This window comes from Carlito syrichta, unplaced genomic scaffold, assembly GCF_000164805.1.
Source record: "Carlito syrichta isolate Samal-C Ts95f unplaced genomic scaffold, Tarsius_syrichta-2.0.1 Scaffold308814, whole genome shotgun sequence".
NCBI classification, from domain to species: Eukaryota; Metazoa; Chordata; class Mammalia; order Primates; family Tarsiidae; genus Carlito; species Carlito syrichta.
In genome coordinates, this window is record NW_007252910.1 from 72,407 (window position 1) to 96,583 (window position 24,177).

The 24,177-nt window shown below is 39.4% G+C and overlaps 1 pseudogene; it reads right to left on the bottom strand.

The window, feature by feature from the left end:
- Window positions 1–20: 20 nt before the first annotated feature.
- Window positions 21–23,192, bottom strand: LOC103268299 (annotated as a pseudogene).
- Between the last annotated feature and the right edge of the window lie 985 nt (window positions 23,193–24,177).

The following is a 24,177-nucleotide window of genomic DNA, read 5'->3' on the forward strand; positions in this document are numbered from 1 at the left end:
AATAGTCAGAAGGCGTCTTCTTAAACAACAAACCTATTTTTAGTGGTAAAGTCGCTCTTCGTAGCTGTGTCTGCATGGGACTGATAACTAATCGCTACCTTTGTAGGAAGTCCCAACCTTTCCTTGTATATCCTCCCTATGTGTGTAATAGCTTCTGTTTTCACATTCAGTAGTTCATATTGCTATTTTATCACCTTTAACTCTAACATTAACAACAGCTCCACATACATCATCACTTTAGTCATCAAAAGATTCTCCAGTAAGGCACAGCAGTATCTCTAGCCAAAAGCAATCAAGATTACTTCATCTCTGCTGTGTTCAGTGTAATTAGCCATGGTCCTCCACTTTGTTTTTCTCATCTTCCCACATAGTCTCAATACCCACCTTGAAAAGTGAGTGATCACAGCCAGGCATTAAATTACTGGACAACTGAATAAGGTTGTACAGAACCCAAAAGTCTTCAACAGTATCAGACTTAGAGATCAGCCAAAGGTTTGCTTGCCAAGTTTTGCTTTTATCATTTTTAAAACACCAGAGCACCCATCTATTCTGTAAAAGATGTTTAATACAGTGTTCTGGTGTTAGCAACCTCCTGATTAGATTGTTTTCTCCTCTTCTGTAGGCGGGAGATTAACCCAAGGAATGCAAGAAAAGTACAGTAATTTTGTAAAAACTACTAATGTAATTCACCACTATACTGATGATATTATAATTCCAAATTATTTGGTTTTGTTTTTTTTTTTTTGAGTTGGAGTCTCACTCTGTCATTCAGACTGGAGTTCAGTGGCCGCTCCCAGCCACCGCAGCCTCGACCTGCTGGGCTCTGGCGATCCTTCCGCCTCAGCCTTACAAGTAGCTGGAACTACAGGCGCGCACTACCACACCTGGCTAATTTTTTTTTAATTTATTGTAGAGATGAGGTCTCACCAAGTTGCCCAGGCGGGTCTCGAACCCAAGGCTCAGGCAATCCACTCACCTCAGCCTCCCAAGGCACGGGATTACAGTGAGAGGATTTTATATCCTCGTTCATTGCTGTACTACTATGTCTCCCTATAAAGGGTGTACTTCCTACCTCTATTGACTTTGGGCTTGGCCAAATGACTTACTTTGGTCAATGAAATGTGGGCAGAATGACTTATGCTATGTTTAAACAGAAACTTTAAAAGCCATACCATGGTTCAAACATTATCTTTTTCCCTCTGCCAGACCATAGCTAGTCCTCAAGCCTAGATCTCATAATTAGGAAGTCATGGAGCAGAAACCCAGCTAGAATATAGCCACAGAAGATTTGCAGCCAACATGTAATAGAGGCAAGAAATAAATATTTTGTAGTTGAAAGTGCTATAACTTGTGAGTTGTTTCTTCCCCACAGCACAAACTAGGGAAACCTGACTGACAACCACACTGTAGCATGATGATTTCTATATATCCAGCAGTGGGTGATTAGCTTTTAAAAGTTTTTTAGAAAACAAAAGTAAAAGGAAACTTTCTAAATCATTTCAAGGATATCTACAAAAATTTAACCCATTATATCTTACATAATGATGATATTTTAAAGCATGTGCACTCAGGAACATAGAATAATAATTATTGTTATTCCTACTATTTGATACTGCACTGGATGTCCTAACTAATGCAATAATAAAAATAAATGATTTGGAAACTGGAAAGGAAAACACCAATTGCTGTTTTGAGTAGAAATAACTGCTGTATTTAGGCACCATTCTACATATAAGAAAGCTCAGCAAAACTGATGAATAAAAGGTCATAATCTAAAAATCATGACTTGTCTTATAAATCCACAAAAAAAATCAGATGACTTTAGTAGTCTGCATTATTTTTCAAAATATGTGCCACTCCTCTCCACGGGATCCCCTTCTTAGAAGAAGATTGTACATCTACCTCCAGTGATGCCAAGAGATATGTTACTCATTTTAGCCATTACTATGTGAACATAATGATATATTTCATTTCTGCACAGAAGCTCCATGAGCCACCACATGTCTTGCCTATTTTTTTCACTCTGCCACAAGAGAAAAATATTTCACAGAGAAGCTGCTCTATCATTTGGGTTCTAAAAACTCATGAGTTGGTCACAACAAAACAACAATGGACACATAACATGAGTGAAGATGAAGTTTATGAATGTATAAAATGGGAGGGATGGAATACAGCTAACGTTTTTACTAAAAAAAATTTTTATTAGTTTGTGTGGACACAATGAGGTCAGTGTGGTAACAGAAATGTTTGAATTTTTAATGATTTTAAAATAAACAGGTATAACACAAGCATTCTTTCCAGAGGAACCCACAGCATTCGAACCACCTACCAAAAATATCCCCGCCTCCTACCTTAGGTCAATCCAGAGTATCTTCTCTCCACCATCATTATCCCTAACCAGAGACCCATAACTGGGGTGAGAGAAGAACTTTAGGGACCTTGGGAGAGTCATGAGCACCTCAAGGCATTGTCTCCAACACAAAACCCTCCAGGTCTCTCTCTTATTTTCCTCAGCACAAGGATACCCTAGAGAAGTCCAAGAGGCCAGACCTGCCAAGAAGTCTCCTGGACATCTCGGGGGAAAGGATCTTTCTAGAGCTCTAGACACATTGTTTCATCCAAGTAAGTTCAGCTCAGCCCTGGTGCCCAGCATTCCCAGTGCAATTAGGAACTACTGTCCATACTCTACTCAAGACCCTCTCCCCTGGAAACTCTCCTCAGCACCCATGACTGGAGTTTTAGGACAAGGTTCTCCTAAATGCTTTGTAGCTAGTGCTGAGATAACATGACAGGCAACATAGTAAAAACAATCATTAGGAGAAAGGTCCATTCTGTGCCCTGGTGGTAGGTACAATGAGGGTCAAACTAAAGAATGAAGTTGAGAGGCCAGTTTTGCCAAACAATCACCATTCTCCTCAGGCAGTGAGTGCTAAAGAAAGAGTAGAAAGAAGTCTCGGGTCTGGGGTGTCACTCTTAATTGTGAGACTTTTTTATCTTTCACTTGTAGAAAAGTGTGACTTCTTTTATCAAATTTCTGAAACAGCTGATTGAGAGGATAAAGAAAAGGGTACTTCCATCCAAAGAAGAACTTTCCATGACCTTGGTGAGGCTCACAACGTGTGATAAACTTGAAGCAACCAACACCCCTATTGGTTTTTACTTTACTCCAAGTGAGTCCCAGGATTCTCCCAAATTCAAGAAGAAGCCTGGAGAAAGTGGTCACTCCCACTCTGAAATGTGTTAAATTCAAATTATATGGCTAATCAGGATTTCCCCAAGACCCACCAAGACTAACAATTCCCCAAACCTGCACTTTAAAAGTCCAGACTTCACACTCCCACTCCCACTGGCTACTTTACTTAAAGGAACATGTTTAAGGGGCATTTCATTTGCTTGTGGGAGGGGCCAAAGGGCAAAAAAGAAAAGGAGTTGTTAAGTGGTTAAGTTGCCCCATCATAACTTCCCAACTCTGACTGGGGGGGTCTTCAAAAACCTCTCAGTTTCCTGGGTCCTGTTCTGCTCAAGAGCCCTGTCTATATTGTTTCTATTACCACTGTTCTCATTAGCCAGAAGATTATGGACACTCTTTTGGAGAATTAGAGAATTGGGTCCTGGTTATTAAATTCTTGTCATATCTCTACTGCCTTCCTCTATATTCCCCATCTTTATGCTATTTCAAATTCTTCCCATATCCTGAGCTTGGTAAAATGCAGTTAACATACCTCATTGGCCATTTTAATAATTAATATCCTAAACACTTCAAGAATTATTTTCTTACTTCTGTTCTTCATTTCTCAACCTCACACAATCTAGTCCAACTCATGAAAAGATTGTTGAAGGGTCCTACAATGTATGATCAGAGGCAGATTCTATAAGTACATACTCATCAGTGACATCCAACCCTCAGTCAAGCATGGGGCTTGGGGAAATCCTGAATAGCCATATAATTTGAATTTTACACATTTCAGGGTGGGACTGACCACTTTCTCCAGGCTTCTTCCTGAATTTGGGGAAATCCTGGGACTCACTTGGAGTAAAGTAAGTCCAAGTACTCTGATAGGTTCTGAGAATTCAAATTATTATAGAAGCAGTAGATATACAGAAAGCTATCTATAAATTAATACAATAAAATATATCATATATGTGATTGTAAGTGCAAGAATGATTCAAATGCTATTAGAACATAACCAAAAAAGCAACTTACTCTGACTTAGTGAAGGAAGAAGATAGAAAGATGAATGTCAGGAAAAAGTTATATTTGAGTTGAATTTTTCAGAATGAAGAAGAGCTTTCCGAAAAGCTGGGGAGGAAAGAGCCCTTCCAGACAGGGGGAAAAGTACAAGACTTGACGCAAAAGTGATAAAGATCATGATGTGATAGAGGAAGATGAGCCAGTGCTGAGAGACTTAAAGGGAAGGGTCTGAAGATGAAGCTAGAGAAGGGGGCTGGATTCACTTAGTGAAGTCTTTTGCAGGCTAGGTTAAGTTCTCTGAACCTGATCTGATAGAACAGTGGATTGGGAAACCCTTCTCTGGATAAAGATGCAGGAGCTAATTAACTCATCCTCGTAACATCTGTCCAATGGGACTTCAGAATTGCTATGGACCAATGATTACTATATGTAATCTTTCCTCTTTCTGAATGGGAGTGTAGTTGTGGTTATCCTGTTCGTGTTCCATCACTGTATGTTAAACATGTAGAAGACAAATAGCCTTCATTTTTATTTTACAGGGTTTTAGATTAAGAAGACCTACACCCAAATGTATTGTAGGAAATATTGCAAGTTACTTCCTGATACAGTGACTACCAAACATCACACAGAGAAACTGGACTTTGAGCTTGATACTGTGAATGGATGAGGCTATGAAGTTACATTGAAGAAGTGGTTAGTGTATTGTGTAAATGAAAAGAAGGATGAATTGAATATTTGGTTACCAATAAAGCAGTCATATTTGTAGTCCTTTTGTCTTCTAAGCACCCACTAGGATTTCATTCTCCTAACCTATTGCTGAGTAGGGCTTCTAGACACACTTTAAATAATGAAAAGAAAAAAGATATAAAATACAAAAAGAGTGGGAAAGTCACATAAAAAATAGTGAGAAGTTCTAACATAAAATGAAGTTAGAGTGTTGAAAGGGAAAACAAAATATAAAGAAGAAGCAGTATTTGAAGGCCTAAGGACCAACAGTTTTAAAACTGATAAAATACACGAAGCTACAGATTTTAAAAAGCAGAAAATTTTTTTTAAATGAAAAACACATCTTGCCTTTTATTACAGTAAAATTAGTAAAATAAAAATCTTTTAAGTAGTAAGATAAAAAAGGAATCATTGCCTTCAAAGGAGCAACAAGACTGACACCTGATTTCTTTCTTTTTTTTTTTTTTTAGAGTTGGAGTCTCACTCTGTCACCCAGACTGGAGTGCAGTGGCCGCTCCCTGCCACCACAGCCTCGACCTGCTGGGCTCCGGTGATCCTTCCGCCTCAGCCTTCCAAGTAGCTGGAACTAGAGGCTCATGCTACCACACCTGGCTAACTCTTTTGATTTATTGTAGAGATGAGGTCTCGCCAAGTTGCCCAGGCGGGTCTTGAACCCACAAGCTCAAGCAATCCACTCACCTCAGCCTCCCAAAGTGCAGGATTACAGGCTGAGCCACCGAGCCCGGCTTGGTTTCTTTTTTTATGAGTCAGAGTCTCACTCTGTCACCCAGACTGGAGTGCAGAGGCATCTCTTGTCCGCCACAGCCTCAACCAGCTGTACTCAGGTGATCCTTCTGCCTCAGTCTTCCAAGTAGCTGGAACCACAGGTGTGGCAAATTTTTTGATTTATTGTAGAGACGAGGTCTTGCCATGTTGCCCAGGCTTATCTCAAACCTGTGGGCTCAGGCAATCCTCTCACCTGTGCCTCCCAAAGAGCTGAGATTGTAGACATGAGCCACCATGCCTGGCTACACCTGGTTTCTTAATATAGAAAACAATGGAAGCCATAATACAATATAATACAATCTTTAAAGTGTTGAAAATATATATATAATGTATTTTTTAAAACAACAATTTCCAACCTAATATTCTATACCTAAAGAAGCTATTCTTTAATATTGATAGTAAAATAAAGATATTTCCAACAAACAAAAATCATACAGAATTCTTTATTATAAGATTCATATGAAAAAATTTATATAAACTTATTCAAATAAAATATTTTAAAGCACTCAAGTGCAAGAATGAATCAAATGTAAGAAAATGATAAAAATGAGTAAATACAAATCAATATTGTCTACATAAGGCAATAACAATAATGCCTTGTAGGGTTTTAAATATATGGCAATAGTAACACAAAAGATGAAAGGAAAAGAATGGAATTAATTTCTTCTAATTTATTTGAAGTAGCCTGGAAGTAATAAAAGTACTAACTTATACTATATTTAATAAATCAAGACTTTATTTTTTATCTCCAAGGTAATCATGAAAAGAATAGAACAATGGTGTGTAACTAGCAAGCTGAAAGAGAAAGCAAATGGAAAATTTTTTTAATTGATTCAAAAGAAGAAAAAAACATATAACTGGTGAAATAAAAAACAAGTAGTAGGTTATAGATTTTTTAATTAAAATTTTTTATTTTAAATACAATTCAGGGTTAGATATACAAATGTTCATTATGCAGGTACCCTTGATGAGATGTGCCTCTCCCTCCCCTGGCAGTTTCCCACTACTACCAATTCCTTTCTTATAGTATTAAGATAGTTGTTCAGGGTCCACTTATGAGTGAGAACATGTGATACTCGGTTCTTTGTGATAGATCACTCAGTATAATAGCCTCTAAGTCCATTCAAGTTGCTACAAAGTTCATAATATTGTCTTTCTTTACGGTTTTTATGACCGCATAATAATCTGTCATGTATATGTACCACATTTTTTATCCAGCCCTCTTTTGATGGGCAGCACAGTTGGATTCATGTTTTTGTTATTGTGAATAATACTGCAATAAACATGCACTTGCAGACATCTTTTTCATAGAGTGGTTTGAGTTCTTCCAGGTATATTCCCAGTAGGGGGATTGCGGGGTCATATAGAAGGTTGATTTTTAAAGCTTTTGGGAATCTCCACACTGATTTCCACAGAGGCTGTACTAGTTTACACTCCCACCAATAGTGTAGAAGTGTTCCCTTTTCATCACATCCTCTCCAACATCTATTGTTTTTTGAGTTATTGATGATGGCCATCCTGACTGGAGTTAGGTGATATCTCAGTGTGGTTTTAATTTGCATTTCTTTGATGACTGGTAGCCTGTAGATTTAACGTCAACTATATCAATGGCTACCTAAAATGCACCCAAGAATTAGCCTAATTAAAAGACAAAAGTATCATATTGGATTTAAAAACAACTACACACTGCTTACAGGGAATATTCCTTAAAAATGAAACAGAAAGATTGAAAGTAAAAAGTTGAAAAAAATAGATGGTTAACAAACACTAGAAAAAAAGTAAACCTGGTATAACTATAAAAAGCAAACTTTAAAAAAAGAATTATTACTAGAAATTTTAAAACACATTTAATCATGCTAAAAGATCAGATCACTGAGAAGGCATAATAATCATAAACCTTATGCACCTAATTATATAATTTCACATTATATAAAGCAAAAATCAACAAAACTGAAAGGACAGACAACTCCACAATCATAGTGGGACATTTTGACACACCTCTATTTTACAACAGGTGCCTCTATCAATAGAACAGGCAGATGAAATTGGACACCTCTTGTATACTGTCTCACATTCTCTTAGTCCACGATTTTTACTCCAGTATAGCCACAGAAATCAGCTATGAGCATAGCAATCAGCTCTACACAAGTCCAAGTGGATAGCATCTTTGTATCCACTGTACCATGCATCTCTTACTTTCAGATCTGGAGTGCCTCTACATGGAGCACTTATAAGAGTGTTCTCAGTCATTCTCATACATGCACAAAATCTACATGTACAAGCGAATTGATCTTAAAATTAAGAATTTTTGTTCATTAAAAGCCAAGCCACAAAATGGAAGCAAACATTTGCAATGAATATATTTGACAAAAGACTAATATTTAGTTTATATAAAGAACTACAAATCAGTAAGCAAAATGCAGACAATGCAGTTTTTTAAATGAACAGAATCTTAAACACAGAAAAATAGAATATAAAATTGGGCAATATGTATGTAAAAATTTTTTTTTACTTTTTAAAGATATGGAGTTCAATTCAGGATTAGGTATACAAGTGGTAATGTTAGGTTTATCATACAGGTAAAGTTTGGGTCTCCCTTTGGTCCCATTTCACCTGGTTTGCAATCAGGTACCCTTATTGATGAAGTGTGCCTCCCCACTCCCTGCAGTTTTTCCACTACTGTCAATCCCTTTCTTATAGTATTATGATAATTGTTCAGGGTCTGCATATGAGTGAGAACATGTGGTACTCAGTTCTTTGTTCTTTGGTAAGACATCATCTCTACAATAAATCAAAAAATTAGCTGGGCATGGTGGCACACACCTGCAGTTCCAGCTACTTGGGAAGATGAGGCAGAATGATCACCTGATCCCAGCAGGTTGAGGCTGCGGTGGCCATGAGCATGCCACTGCACTCCAACCTGGGTAACAGAGTAAGACTCCAACTCAAAAAAGAAAAAAGTGCCGGCAGTAGTCTATTGTCTGATCTAGCTTGTAGTTCCATGGATGTGTCACTTCATGTCAATATATTAGGAGTACACTTTGATATATTTGCATCATTCTTTAATAAAAATTTCATTTTAAGATGACTGAAAATACCATGCGTTTGTACAGATATGAGACAAAGAAAAGTCTCATAAGCTGCTGGTGAGAGCAAAAATTGGTGCAATAATTTTTTTTAATTTTTGATATTTTCTATTAATGTTGGAGATATGCATATGCTTTGTCCCAGTGATTATATTCCTGGTTAACAGACCCTAAAGACTCATGCAAATGTGTATCAGGATATGACTTCAACAATACTTGTACTAGCATTATACATATTAAGAAAAACTGGATAGAAAACAGCCATCCATCATCTGTAAAATGGAAAGGAAAAGTATGGTATATTGGCCAGGTACAGTGGCTCACACCTGTAATGCCAGCACATTGGGAGGCCAAGACAGGTTGACTGCTTGAGCCCAGGATTTTACAACCTAGGCAACATAGCAAAACCTTGTCTCTACAAAAAATAAAAATATTAGCCAGGCTTAGTGAAGTGTGCCTGTAGTCTCAGCTACTTGGGATTCTGAAGTGGAAGGACTGCCTGAGCCTAGGAGGTTAAGGCTGCTGTGAATCATAATCATCGTGATCATGCCATTGCACTTCAACCTGGACAACAGAGTGAGACCCTGACTCAAAAAAAAAATGTGGTATATTCACACAATAGAAACAATGACCCACACAAAACAATATGGATAGATACTACACACATAATACTAAATGAAAGAAGGAAGTTATGAAAGAATATATGCATATATTATCCCATTTATATAAAGTTCAAAATAAACTAAGCTGAATCATATTTTCTAGTGGTACATATATAAGTGGTAAAAATATAACTATTTCTTTTATCCAAATTCAGGAACCAAGCAGATTCAGAAAAGTAAGAGAATTATTACAGAAGTCAGGCAAGTGGTTACCTCTAGTGGGAGTATAGAGTTGTGGTCAGGAAGCACACAGGGCTTCTGAGTGTTGATTCTGTTCTATTTCCAAACCTGGGTTATGGTTATACAAGCTTCTGCTCTATAACGATTCATTAAACTGTATGTGTAAACCATAAGTCCTTTCTGTACAAGAGATACATTTCACAATTAAAAAACAAAAAACACGCCAAGACATGGAAAGAATCTAAATGCCCATTGATAGATGAATGAATAAAACACATGTGGTATATACATACAATGGAATATTATTCATCCTTAAAAAATAAGTCCTGTCATATGCGATAACATAGATAAATCCTGAGAACATTGTGCTGGGTGAAATAAGCCAATCCCACACACATATACACACACATACAAAAAAGCTGCCTGATTCCACATGAGGTATCTAAATTATCAAATATTAGAAACAGAAAGTAGAATGGTGGTTGCCAATGGCTGGAGGGAGATGGAAAGGTGGAGTTTTTCAATGGGTATAGAATTTCTGTTTTGCAGATGAAACTGCAAAACGTTGTGCAGTTCTAAAGATCTGCTGCATAGCAGGGCGCATATAGTTAACGCTACTGTACTGTAGATTTAAACATGGTTAAGATGATACATTTTATGTTTTAGGTTTTTACCACTGACCCAGAGGACAAGTTCCACACTTCGATGGCAGACAAGCCCTTCCTAAGCCAGCTCCTCTCTGACCTCATCTTCCACCATTCTTGTCCTTTTTCTGGTAACTTTATACCGAATGACTTATGGTTCATCCTTACTCTTGTCTTCTTTGCATGGGTCACTACTTCTGCCCAGAAAGCCCCATCTCAAATTGTTCAATGATGGGATCTAATTTGATATCTTGATATCTCAGCTCACATGAAGCTGTTGCTGCTTTCCCCAGCATAGACTCAAGAGATTCTTATCAGCGTCAAGCATCTCCCCATGAAGCACGCTATTTGTGCTGTAGTTCTAAGTGTGAGGACTGTGATCTCTTATAGATCACACAGACATAAAGATTTCTTTTAAAAACTGTGGAAATGCTTAAAGAGAGGAAGAAGGGAAGGGGTAGGGGTTGAAAAGCTATCCATTGGGTACCATGCTCACCATTTGGGTGATGGGCTTAACAAAAGCCCAAACCTCACCATCACACAATACATCCATGTAACAAACCTGTACATGTATCCCTTGAATCGAGAAATAAAAACACAGGAAAAAAAAGTATTTTTTTAGAAGCCATAAAATTAAAGGGAGTTAAAGCTGTTGGAAGAATATACAGAAATAATGGCATGTGCGTGCCATAATAAAAAATGAGGGTTAACTAATAGCTCCAGCTCTCGACTCCCTGAGCATAACACAGAAAGTAGATAATCATTCTCACATGCTCACATGCCTGGAAAATTGCAGGGTACAGAACAACCATTCCTCAGAGAGGGGCTAGGAACAGAGTGGAGTGTCCCAGAATTTCTCAGATACTATAATAGGACTGGGGAAGATGGAAGACTTTCAAGTGCTAAGAGATGCTCTTTATTTATTGACAATTCTGCTTCACAAACTCTTGGAAGTGGTTAGTGACCTTGTGGGCTAATGATGCTAGCAATAAGAATAACACTTTGAGCACTTACCATGCCTGATGATTTACCTCCCCAAAAATATCTTATTTAATCCTTACCATTATTATGCTTATTTTACAGATAGGAGTGGGGGAGCAAAAATAGATAAAGAAACTTGCCCAAAGTCACAAAGCTAGTAAAAGAGCAGCTACCAGGATTCCAATGCAGTTGATTCCAGAGTTCTTAACCATGTGCTAATTCACCTAGCTCCCAAATTCCTAGTGTGAATAAGGTCTCTGTAAGAAAGAAATATACCCTTTCCCAAGTCTTGACAATGCAATCTTTGCCCTTAACTCAGACATATTTGTCCTGGGCAAGCATGGCTATCTTCTTCTTATGACATGTCCCTTATAAGCTCTAAAAGATTAATCCATCACAAGAGATCTTAGTGCTTAAATCCCTCCACTACAGTCATATGTTCAGAATTATATCAATCATGCATAGCATCTGACAAAATTTTTTCCTGGATGGTTGTGTTAAGAGATAAGAAAATGCAAAGAGAGACTAAAGAAAGAATTGTTATCTGAGAGAACATCTATTTCAAATCCTGGACAGCTAAATGAAGAGTCCCGAACAGAACCCTTAATAAAGGGTTCACTCTAATTGGAAACACAGATGGAAAGAGCATAACAAATATATTGAGGCTGGGCCCTATGACTTCTGCCACACTGATCAGCAGCTGGCTAACTTCATTCCTAGAAGCAACCACACATCAAACTAGCTTTCATGTAGGCATGTGAAAAGGACAGTTTGTGCCATTACAGGCCTCCTCCAAAGCCTATTGGGTATGAGAAGATTGCCATTGACAGATCTGATTCTAAGATGCTAAGATCCGTTCCTGCCTGGCTGATGCTGAGGGCTGATAGTGGAACTGGCAGCATCACAAGGTTTACAAGAGAATCATTCCAGATTTAAGTGACTTTATCTAAACCCATGGGAAAGGGCAACTTGAGGACTGCCTAGCAAGAATACTGAATAAACTAAGACTTGTAAAAGGAAGTGAGACAGAGAGCAGGGAACAAAACAAAACCAACTATTTTCAGGTCTACAATGAGTCTCCACAGAAGCAAGAAAGCTAAACAAAGAGCTCTCCCTACCACCTCTCACCCCAGAGGGAGTTCTTTCTCAAGACATAGGAGTCCATCTCTCCTCAACCTTTGTCAGTTACTTTGTTCACTGACACATTCCAGCACCAGCACAATTTAAGAGAGAAATAATATCCTCAAGCATAAAAGAGAGAGACAGATGTCCTTTAACTAAATACTAAACTACAATAAAGATCAGAAGCAAAATAAAACTTTTCAAGTAAAGCTAAATATAAGAGGACTACAATTGGACTTCAGCTAAAGTACAGAAGAAATAAATTACCCAGTCCCTGTCTTTGGAAATATACAATCTCATTTTTAAAAGCCCTCTTTATGCATGGAACAAGCATAAGTATATGGCATTCAGCTTGTCTCAAAATGGATTATACAAACACAACCCAAGATTTTTAGAAAGGGAATGCTCACTGCATCCCTTAATGTCTAAAGAAGATATACAATCATGGTAAACTCCAACACAGATAGAACCTTCAAGGTCATGCCTCATTGCCTTCTCCCTATCCCCATGCATTCTTCATCTCTAAAGAACTCAGAGTTCATCAAAATTCTTCTTAAACTCGATCATTACTGGCTAATTTATTGTACTCAAGAAACCTATCAATAATGAAGCAGTTGATCATTAATTTGTCCTCATGTAGAGTAAAAACCATTTCCCCATACTTTCTATCCCTGGTTCTGTCTTTTGAGCCTGTCAGAATAAAACTGCTCCCTCTCCCACATGACATTCCTTGTGAAATTGAAAGTCATTCACCAAGTATTCTCTTCTCAAGACTCCTCATCTGGTCCCTCCTTTCTCCAGTAGTTCCAGGGCCTCTCACACTCTAGAAGTCTTTTGATGGACATACTATAGATGGTCAACTTTCTTATAAAGAGTGAGATTCTCAGTTGGCTAAAGGTAAAGATCATTGGTGTGATTGTTGACAAGTTTCCGTTCTACACAGTCTGGAGTCTCAGTTCTTCATAAGCTGTGGAACTGAGAGCCTTAGTTCATCACCATACCATGTAGAACTCTCCATAGGGCTAGGCACAATATGCCAGCTTACTTCTCCCAGTTTGAAAAAGCAGGAGAAAAGGAGAGAGAGATAGAGAGACCTCAAGATAGAAGCCGGGCTCAGTGGCTCAGCCTGTAATGCCAGTGCTTTGGGAGGCTGAGGTGAGAGGATTGCCTGAGCCCGTGGGTTCGAGACCCACCTGGGCAACTTGGCGAGACCTCATCTCTACAATAAATCAAAAATTAGACGGGCGTGGTAGCGCGCACCTGTAGTTCCAGCTACTTGGAAGGCTGAGGCGGAAGGATCTCTGGAGCCCAGCAGGTCGAGGCTGCGGTGGTCAGGAGCTGCAACTGCACTCCAGTCTGGGTGACAGAGTGAGACTCCAACTCAAAAAAAAAAAAAAAAAGATAGAAACCACATACTTTTTGCAACCAAATCTTGAAAGTGGCATCCTATCACTTCTACAATAGCCTATTAACTAGAAGAGGGTCATTACATCTAGACCACATTCAGGGATGAGGATAACACAGGATCCTAAGTACCAGGAGGGAGGAATTATAGAGGGCCAACTTAGAGGCTACCTACCACAATAATAGATGCAAAAATTCTTGACAAAATTTTAGAAAATCAAATATAACAACAGAAAAATAGTTAATATAAGTCTCATAAGGGAGGCTTAGCCTCGGATTGTAAGTTAAACATTCAAAAACCGGCAAGGCTCAGTAGCTCAGCCTGTAATCCCAGCACTTTGGGAGGCTGAGGCAAGTGGACTGCCTGAGCCCACAGGTTCGAGACCCAGGCAACTTGGCGAGACCTTGTCTCTACAACCAATCAAAAAAAAATTAGCCAGGTGTGGTAGCGCACACCTGTAGTTCTGGTTATTTGGAAGGCTGAGGCAGGAGGATCCCCGGAGCCCAGCAGGTTGAGGCTGCAGTGGTCAGGAGCGTGCCACTGCCCTCCAGCCTAGGTGACAGAGTGAGACTCCAACTCAAAAAAAAAAAAAATTCAAAAGTCAATTAGTGTAATTTGCCATATTAACACACTAAAAATGGAAAACCATAAAGGGATGCTACAAATCCTATACCTAACAGCATACTTAATGGTGAAAGTCTAAATACTTTCCCCCTAAATTTGGGAATGATGCAAGAATGCCACTCTCATCACTTCTATTCAACATTATACTGCAGGACCAAGCAAGTCGCATAGAGCAAGAGGAAGAAATTGGGAAGAAAAAAAAAAAGTAAAACTGTCCTAATTCACAAGCAACATGATCATCTATATAGAAAATCCTCAGACATCTACAAAAAAGCCACTAAAAATAATCCGTGAATTTAGCAAGGTTTTACATTACAAGGTCAATATACAATTAAACTGTATTTCTGTATACAAACAATTAAAATCAGAAATTAGATCATAAGATATTTACAAAATGGTTGCAAAAAGTTACATAAAAATATACCTCCATTTATAAAACATTCTTGAAATGACAAGATTATAAAGAACAGATTACTGGTCACAAGAGATGAAGAATGGTGTGAAGGAACACAGTGGGAGAGAAGTGGGTGTGATTATAAAAGGACAGCACAGAGGATTCTGCTATATACCTTGACTGTTGGATGCATATATGAATCTACATATGTGATAATATTGCATAGAACCAAGTACACCACACACACACACACACACACACACACACACACACAATTTATACATGTAAAATTGGTGAAATATGAATAAGATTGGCGGATTATATCAATATCAGTTTCCTGGTTGACATATTATGTTACAGTTTTGAAGGTTGTTAACACTGGAGGAAGCTGGGTGAAACGTACATGGGATCTTTATGTCGTAAGAATCTACAATTATCTCAAAAATCTACAATTATCTCAAAAATTAAAGTTTTAATAAAAAATAATTAAGGTTGCTACTTGTTACCATGGCTACAGAACAATCAGTCATTTACTAAGAATGTGGAGACATTTTTTTATTTTCAGCTTGAATTTCTGGGCACCATTTTCCTCCAGGGGACACCTTAGAATGGAGTTGTATTACTACAACCATCCACTTTCAAGTGATGCCAGCATATCATGAAGAGTCATCTGTAAACCAGGTGTGAATATATTCTTCTTCAATCAATAGGCCATGCAAAAAGTTCTATGAGGGTCTTACCTCTTTTTCAGTGTTGGGAGAAACCAGATGCAGCAACTTGTTCACTACTTAAGAAGGGATATTGTAGTGTGTTCCAGACCACTGAAGCCTTAGATTTATTTTGGATCAGGACAACCCATGAATTTTTGTAGCATGTATTCCTCACTCTCCGGCATGCATGCCTCTTACCAAGCTGTCCAGAGCAGTCACCTTCTTCACCCAAGGTCCAATTCACATAATATCGTCAATGTAATGGACTTGTGTGATGTTTTGTGAAGTGGAGAGGTGATCAAGTGTTTTGCAATAGTAGTTGATATGGCCACAAGGGGAGGTATATTGCTGCATTTTCCAGATCAATAGCTGCAGGGGATATATTAAGTAGTTCCAGAAATAAAACTAAACCAGGAAGAGCAACAGCAATTGGAGTCACCACCTGATTAAATTTACATTAATCCACTGTAATTCTCCAAGGTCCATCTATCTTCTGCACAGACCAAATAAGTGATCTGAATGGGGATGTGGTAGGAATCACCACTCTTAGATCACTCAATAAGTTGTTAGTTGCGTTAATTTTGGAATCTCTCTATGAATATAATGTTGCTCTAGGCTTACCATTTTGGTAGGTAGAGGAAGCTCTGGTGGCTTCCCCTTGGTCTTTTCTATCTTAATAACCTTCACTCCCTAAGTCAGGACATAACTGCGGGATTATGATTGTTGTTGAATAATGCCATACTGCCTCTATATTCTGAAACTGGGGAAATAACCAAAGGTTAATTTAGGACCCAATAGGTCCACTGTGAGATGGGTCAAAACTTTGTTGATCAACTTCATATGCCCCTCATCTGACTGTTGATTCACAGAGATATTTTGTGTCTTCAGGAATTAACGTCTGTTTATAGTCAGTACCCAGTCATCAAAAACAATTATTATTTCTTAAGATTATTTTCTCTAATTCAGAGTCTCTGGTAGATAATCACATGTTGCTTAAGAGAAGGCAAGAAGGAAGATATATAGTACTCACTTTTGACTATGTAACAAGGACTTTCCTCAGGGGAACCAGGTCCTCTCAAATCAAAGTGCTCTGGGTCAGCGATCTAGCTCAAGCCTGGAAATTGGTTGAGGTGCCTTGTGATACTCAAGAACTCTGTTCACCAGACATGGAATACTTCTGCTTGTAACAGTCAACTACATATAGTAAGTAACCTATCTTTTTCAGTTCTAGGGACCAAATATGGATTAGCTAAAGTGAAAGACCCTATTTGTCAAATTATTTTTATTTCTGCCTCAACTCTGGTACTCATCACAGTAACCAAGCCCACCTTGTCTCCAGCACCCTGGTTTCTCCCACCCTGGGATCCCATCATTACCTTGGAACTCAGGAAGCCCAGTTCAACAGCAATAATTCCCATAGCTATTCCAGACCTGCAGCAAATGGCCAATACAAACCCTTCAAGGTGCCAGTGCTCCCTCTTTAATGTATTTTTCACAGTTTTGGTGAAGGTAGTATCTTTGTCTCCCTCTAGAACATACTTAGGGGGTAAGTAAGCCAGTCTCACATAACAAATTCATCCTAAATTCTGATTTCCCTAAGGCTTTGAACATCTTTTTCTACAGTATACCAAAGAAAGTCTGGCATCTCAACTTCATACAGTATGGGCAACTTTTAGGTCCATATTTCAACCTAACCAAACAGGAAAATAATTAGGGCCATGTCAATATGTTTGCACTAACACACTGATATTAGAATCTCTACTAGTGCATTCCATTAACAAAGTCAGCATCGTCCAACATTATGTCCTTTCCATTCTACTCTAACACTCTTAAGATATCTTCACATTTGTGTTTCTGTTGAATAAGTTAGTAAAAATCTTGCAGTTGGTTTGATGTGTACTGGGTCAATTAATCTGAGACCTACTGGGATTTTAGTCTATACACCTATAAATAATAAAAGATGGTTGAGGTATCGGTATTAGGACCACAAAAGAATCAGCAGTTCAGATTCTTCAAGCAAGGGAAGACTTACCTCTTCAGACCAGAAAATGGGTTGCTTTTACTGGCAAAGGAGGATGGGAGGAATTTAGATATTCAATGTCCTCGTTTCATCCAAATCTGCTCAAATATGTTTCCATCCCAATTTTCAAAATCTTATTTCTTCCTACCTAATACCTTAACTTTGTATAAGAGACTCTGACAAATTGGTAATTCAAAGTGTCTTGAAAGTCATTCACAAAACTATACTTTGATTTCTTTTCCGACATCTCAAACACGAAGTTATATGAGATAGGAGTTTATTTCATGGCAGCCATAAAAGATTTTTGAATGCTTACTTAGGACACAGATTTGGAAATTAATGCCCAAAGCTCATCATGTATTTACCTAAATTCTTTAGTGCATTTAGAAGCAGGTAAATGCACCATTATGCTCTTTATTTCTACTAGTGTGTACTATGGCCACAAATATATAGTCACCCAAAGTCTTGCCTTTCACTGTGGATATCAACAAGTGATAATTTAAATAACAGACTTGCTACTGCATGTCCTAAATAATTATTTACAAATTAAAATTAATACTCTTTCTCACTTAACTCTCTCTCATCAATAACTTAAATATAACCCAAGTTGAGAACCAATAGCAGATAGCCTAGGCCAATTCACAGAACCTAAGGTTTGGCTTCCCTGATTTCAAATCCAATGCAAATATCTTTGTTATTCAGGGATCCAGCAGAGGAGCAGACCCACTCTGAGGAATGTAAAATAAGTCCTTTATTATATAGATTGTATCTTATAAATTTGAAAAAATCAGCGATGAAATCCTCTCTAGGTATTTGTTGTTATTGTTGTTGGTTTGTTTTGGTTTGGTTTTTACAGTCCAGGAAAACAAGGAGATCATGTGATTCCAATCAAACATATATAGGTCTGATACCTGGTTCTAATACTTATAGGGAAAAAAATTGCGTCAAGTAAATAAAATCCTATGAACCTCAGTTTCTTCATCTATAAAATGAAAATGATAATACTCCTCATGGTTGACGTGAGAGTGAATGAGATAAAGCACACACTAGAAATATACCACATGTCATTGGGTACAAGATGCATAGTAGTTCACATTTTAAGCTCTGCAAATCAGAAATAAATCTGGTAATTACTGACATATTATTTAATTGAGAACCATTTAAATATCCTCAGTGTCACATGATATAATGAGAGTCCAGAGAAACACTTCAAATAAGTACAGGGGCAGATATCACCTTATTATCAAACCAATGTCCCTAAAGAACACAAATATTCCCCCTTATATATTCTATCTTTTTTCTCTATTCATTGGACTAATGCTTTATTCTGCCTTCTTTATTATTCAGACTAACAAAATAGACAAAGTATGAGTTTCAGAAACTGGCCTGTTAAATTTTAGAACTTGCTGCTGTGTGACATTCTGAATTTTCATTGAGAATTTCATAATTATGTATAATAACACTAACCCTAAAGATTAAATTAGAAAATCTATGTAAAGTCCTATCAGTGCCAAACATATTGTAAGTATTCAATAAATTATCCCTTCTTCCTTCTCTCATCACCACATTCTTTCTTCTACTGATTATTCAAATTGAAAGATGGGCTGGCATCTGGATCAGGGGTTGGCAAACTATAGTCTGTGGGCCAAATCATTCCCCTACTTGTTTTTGTAAATAAAGTTTTACTGCAACATAGCAACACCTATTTGTTTACATATTGTCTGTGGTCACTTTCATGCTACAACGGTGGAGTTGAATCATTGCCACATAGAAGTTTTTGGCCTTAAAAGCTGAAAATACTTGCTTTCTTGCCATCTACAGAAGAAGCTTCTTTATCTCTGTTCTAGATTTCCACAGCACCTTGACCTCCCTCCCCCAAGCCCGGATTTTTGTTAATATTCTGCTTCTAAAGAGCTACTTTGAATGAAAAAGATGCAAGCATCATCCCAGGACTCATGGGAGCTGACCATAGCTCCAGTGCCAGCAGAGCAGAGAGTAGAGTCACGAGAATTTCTGATGAAAATAATCAGGGAAAAATGAAAGACAAAAATATGATTAGTGGGTTTCTGTGGTTTGCAGCCCTCCCCTTTCCTCTACTTCTAGGGTTATAAAATCAGGAGCCAGTGAGGAATTAACAGAAATTACCATGGGCAGCATTGCTGGGGAAATGCAGGCCCTACTCCTTTTGTTGGTCTTCCTCCTGCCTCCTGAAGCTGGAGCTGGTGAGTGTCTAGGACGTAACTTCCTGTCTTCTAGGTCCTCAGTTCCTGTTCACAACACGTTGACCTGGGCCAGAGAAGACCCTAAAATTGGGTTATAGGATCCCTTTGTCAGAGTTTTACAGGGAGATCTCTACCTAGAAGAGTCCTGCTCTTTCCCACAGTAAATGACAGCCTCCCAGGGACAAGAAGGCTTGGGTGGAGAATCAGAAACCCAGCTTTGGAAGTTCCCTTTAAACTTGTTTTCTCAAAATACCCACAATTCTGACCCAGCCCTTTTCATGAGTTCGGGAGGTTAAGATAAGGACATGACGAAACGTCTAAACGAAATTATAACTCAGAATCAAGACCGGTTATGTTTTTCTGAGTGTAAGGTGAGGACTGACAGGGTAGATTGGGTAGGAAAAATCAAAAAAGGATACATGGAAGGGTTGAGCTATCTAAAAGGTAAGGAGGAGGCTCAGACAGAGTCCCTCATCTTTGACCCCATCTTCTTCGCTCAGTATTCTGTTGTAAAGCTTGTAAGTTTGTGTTTGGGGACCTGGGGTTGTCTGTTTCAGAGGAAATTATCAGTGGCATTGAGTCTAAGCCACACTCCCGCCCCTATATGCCCATCTGGAAATCATTACCAACTGGGGTTTTGTTGCTAGCTGTGGTGGGTTTCTCATAAGTCGAGAATTTGTGGTGACAGCTGCTCATTGTAAAGGAAGGTAAAAATCTTCTGACTTGTTATCTTCCTGTGTGAGGGATGTAGGAACCAGAGTTACACACAACTTTGAGGAGGCCTAAAGAGAGATTCTTCTACCCTACTCCCCTCTAGGTGATCAGATGTATATTGGAAGGAACTGGGTCATATCATTTGTCCTCTCCCTTCTCAGAGGCCAGGGCATTATACAGGGCACCCAGGTCCACACAGGCCAACACTGCCCTCTTGTTCTGGTGCCATCAAAGCTCTCTCAGCCTCACATGTCTACCATGGCCCTGTCCTTCCTGAAACAACTATAATCCCTAGAGGGGATCTTCTGTTGTAAATAAGATCTGAGCCCCTCAAGTGGCCTTGCACTGGGGAAGAGGAGGGCCTGGTGTTCCTTTGCTCAGAATGGACCCTTCTCAGAAGACCAGCACCTTTTCTTGCCTTTCTTTTCCCTCTCAACAGGAATATTACTGTCACTCTTGGAGCACATGACATGAAAAAGAAAGAATCCACATGGCAGAAGATAGAAGTCATAGAACACTTGCTCACCCAAAGTACAGTTATTTTACCAAACTCAACGACATCATGTTACTGAAGGTGTCATTCTCTTTCTTGCACTTCTCAATTCTCCCATCCTTAATGCTTCTCCTGGTCTGTGCTTTTCTCATGCACTACATTCCAGCCCATTTCCATGGGATCCACCCTCCCAAACCATGTCATCACCATACCTTTGGGGAGAAACTCTCATCCCTGCCCGAGGGAGCCTCTACTACTCAAAGCTACCACCCTGGTACTGGCAGACCGTTGACCCTCTCTCTCCTCACAACTACGAACCAAAACCAGGCTGACCTATGCTGTGGAGACAATTCCACTGCCTACCCGGTCTATCTTTGTTCCACCTGGGAAAATGTGCCGGGCAGCTGGCTGGGGAAAACAAGAGTGAGCGAGCCAGTGTCAAATACTCTGAGAGAGGTGAAGCTGAGACTCATGAATGACAAGGCCTGTGATCACTTTCTGTTTTATGATCATAACTTCCAAATCTGTGTGGGCAATCCTAGGAAGACAAGATCAGCATACAAGGTGACCACATACCTACACTTCCTCCCCACACAGGGAGAAAGCATCCTTCTGGGGGTGGAGTTTGGGGGGTCAAGAATTTGCCTAGGGCCAGGGCACAGTGGATTGTACCTGTATTTCCAGAGCTTTGGGAGGCTGAAGTGAGAGAATCACTTGAGGCCAGAAGTTTGAGACCAGTTTGGGCAACTGAGCGAGACTCTGCCTCTACAAAAGAAAACAAAGTTAAATTAGCCAAGAGTAGTGGCACAGACCTTTAGTTCTCTCTACTTGGGAGGCTGAGGTGAGAGGATGACTAGAGCCCAGAATAAAAGGCTGCAGTGAGCTATGATCATGTCACTGCACTCCAGCTTTGGCAACAGAGAGAGAGATCATGTTTCTAAAAAATGAGGGTGGGTGATGCCTATACAGAAATCTATGTCTGCCTTCATGGGTTTCTGTGACTAAGAGAACTGGTATTCTCCTTCTCGGTTCCATCTTCCTATACTCATGTCCTGCCTCTAAATTGCTCAACCAGTCTGCCACACAAGGCTACAGAAGAAAGGAAGAGGTGGAGGGAAACAGGCTTTTGAGTTGTGGGTCTATGCCAAAGAAAGAAAAATGCCATTAACTCCTAAATAGTAAAGCAAAGAAGAGCCAAATTTCATGCCCCAACGTGAAGCATCTTGGGTATCTTGGGGCCAGGCAGCCGCTGGTAGAACCAGGATGAAGCAGCAGTCGGGAGGAAAGGACAATGTGTGCTCATGACTTGCTTTTGCTAACCCACAGGGAGAGTCTCTGTGTACCTTCTGTGTGCTGGGGTGGCCAAGGAATCATGGAGATGCAAAGCCGCCTGCTGTCTTCACATGAATCTCCCCATATGTGCCCTGGTTTAACAAAGTTTTAAAGGGCAAGTAACCACAGAAGCCTGGCCAGCATGAAGGAGAGACCCAAAGTCGGAGCTCTCCCTGGAGAGACCCTGGATTCCCGGAAGCCTGGCCCCAGTCCAAGACCAGGGAGGCTCTTAGAGGCAAACAAACCTCCAATGATTGTACTCCTCCAAAAAAAAATCACAATAAAGATGCACACTCCAGCATATGTGTGTGACTCCTCTCTCTGTGCTCACCTCCCCAAAGCTGCTTTGTTTCCCTTACCAGATATTCCTCTCTCACTTCAGTGAATTGCACTGGGCTCCTTTCTTACCACATAAATAATCTTGACTACTGCTATTTTCCCTGTATACTGTCTGGTCTTATGGATTATTCAAGAAAATATATTGACCTGTCCAGTAGATTTTAACATCCTGAGTAATGCTAGCACTGAGGGATGTTATTCCTATCCTGCCCCCTCTTCTTTTCTTGTTTCCCTCCTCCTCCTCCTCCTCCTCCTCCTCCTCCTCCTCCTCTTCCTCCTCTTCCTCCTCCCACAAACCCCAAGTCTCAACCACTGCAATCCAGGGCACAGATACATCATAGTGAACTTCCCATGACTGTGTCCAGGGATGGCCCAGGCCTGGGCTGCTGATATTTTGTGTCCTTTATACCCACCTGCCCAATCACCATCATACCCTCAGTACTGTGTCTGCAGTCAGAGGAGTCTCTGCCCTCGGAAGAACTCAGGAAGGGTCTGTCCATTGTAGTAGTCACAACAGAAAGGATCAGACCTTTCTGCAGCTGAACAGAGGGCAGGGCCATTCTAGCCCAGGAAACGGATCCCCAAGAATATCAGCATGACCCCAGAACTATGTCACAGCTACCCAAATTCTTCAGTCATCTTCCTCCAAAATGACACAGTGTTGCCAAGTCTTCCAGTTTAGGAATACCTGAGTTAGGTTAAGGTCTCCAAATTTTCCTGCTCCTGCAAAACTCTGAAGCCCACAGTCACCAGCATCTGAGCTAGAATCAGCACACTCACAGCATTACACTCTAGCACAAGAGAAACATACAGTAGGCCCTCTGACCAATGTACTCCAATAATTTTGCTGCTACTACTGGCCCCAGACCAGGAACTCCAGTTTCCCAACTGCGGTCAGCCCACAGGTCTGGGCTTCAGCATTGCTACTAACCAAACATGTGAAATAAAGAAAGACTAACATAAAAAACTGACTACAAACTCTAATTACATGAGAAAAAATGCACCTGGGCAGAAAAAAAATGGAAAAGATTCCCAAAAGAATTATGGTGGACCATAGTTAAAAAGATGATTTGGGCTTTTTTTTCCCCTAATTCTTGGTTTTTTTTTTTAATTTTTATTTTAAAGATGTGGGGTACAATTCAGATTTAGGTATACAAATAGTCATCGTACAGGTAAAGTTTGGGCCTCCCTTTGGTCCCCACTTAGCTTGGTTTGAGATCAGGTACCCTTATTGATGTTGTGTGCCCCTCCCCCACCCCTGGCAGTATCCTACTACTGCCAATCCATTTCTTATGGCATTATGGTATTATGTTCAAAGCTCACTTATGAGTGAGAACATATGGTATTCAGTTCTTTGTTTCTGTGATAAATCACTGGGTGTAATAGACTCTAAATCCATCCAAGTTACTGCAAAGTTCATAATTTTGTTATTCTTTATGGCTGCAGAATATTCCATTGTGTATATGTACCACATTTTTTTTACACAGTTCAGTTTCAATGGGCATCACGGTTAGTTTCATGTTTTTGCTCTTGTGAATTGTGCTG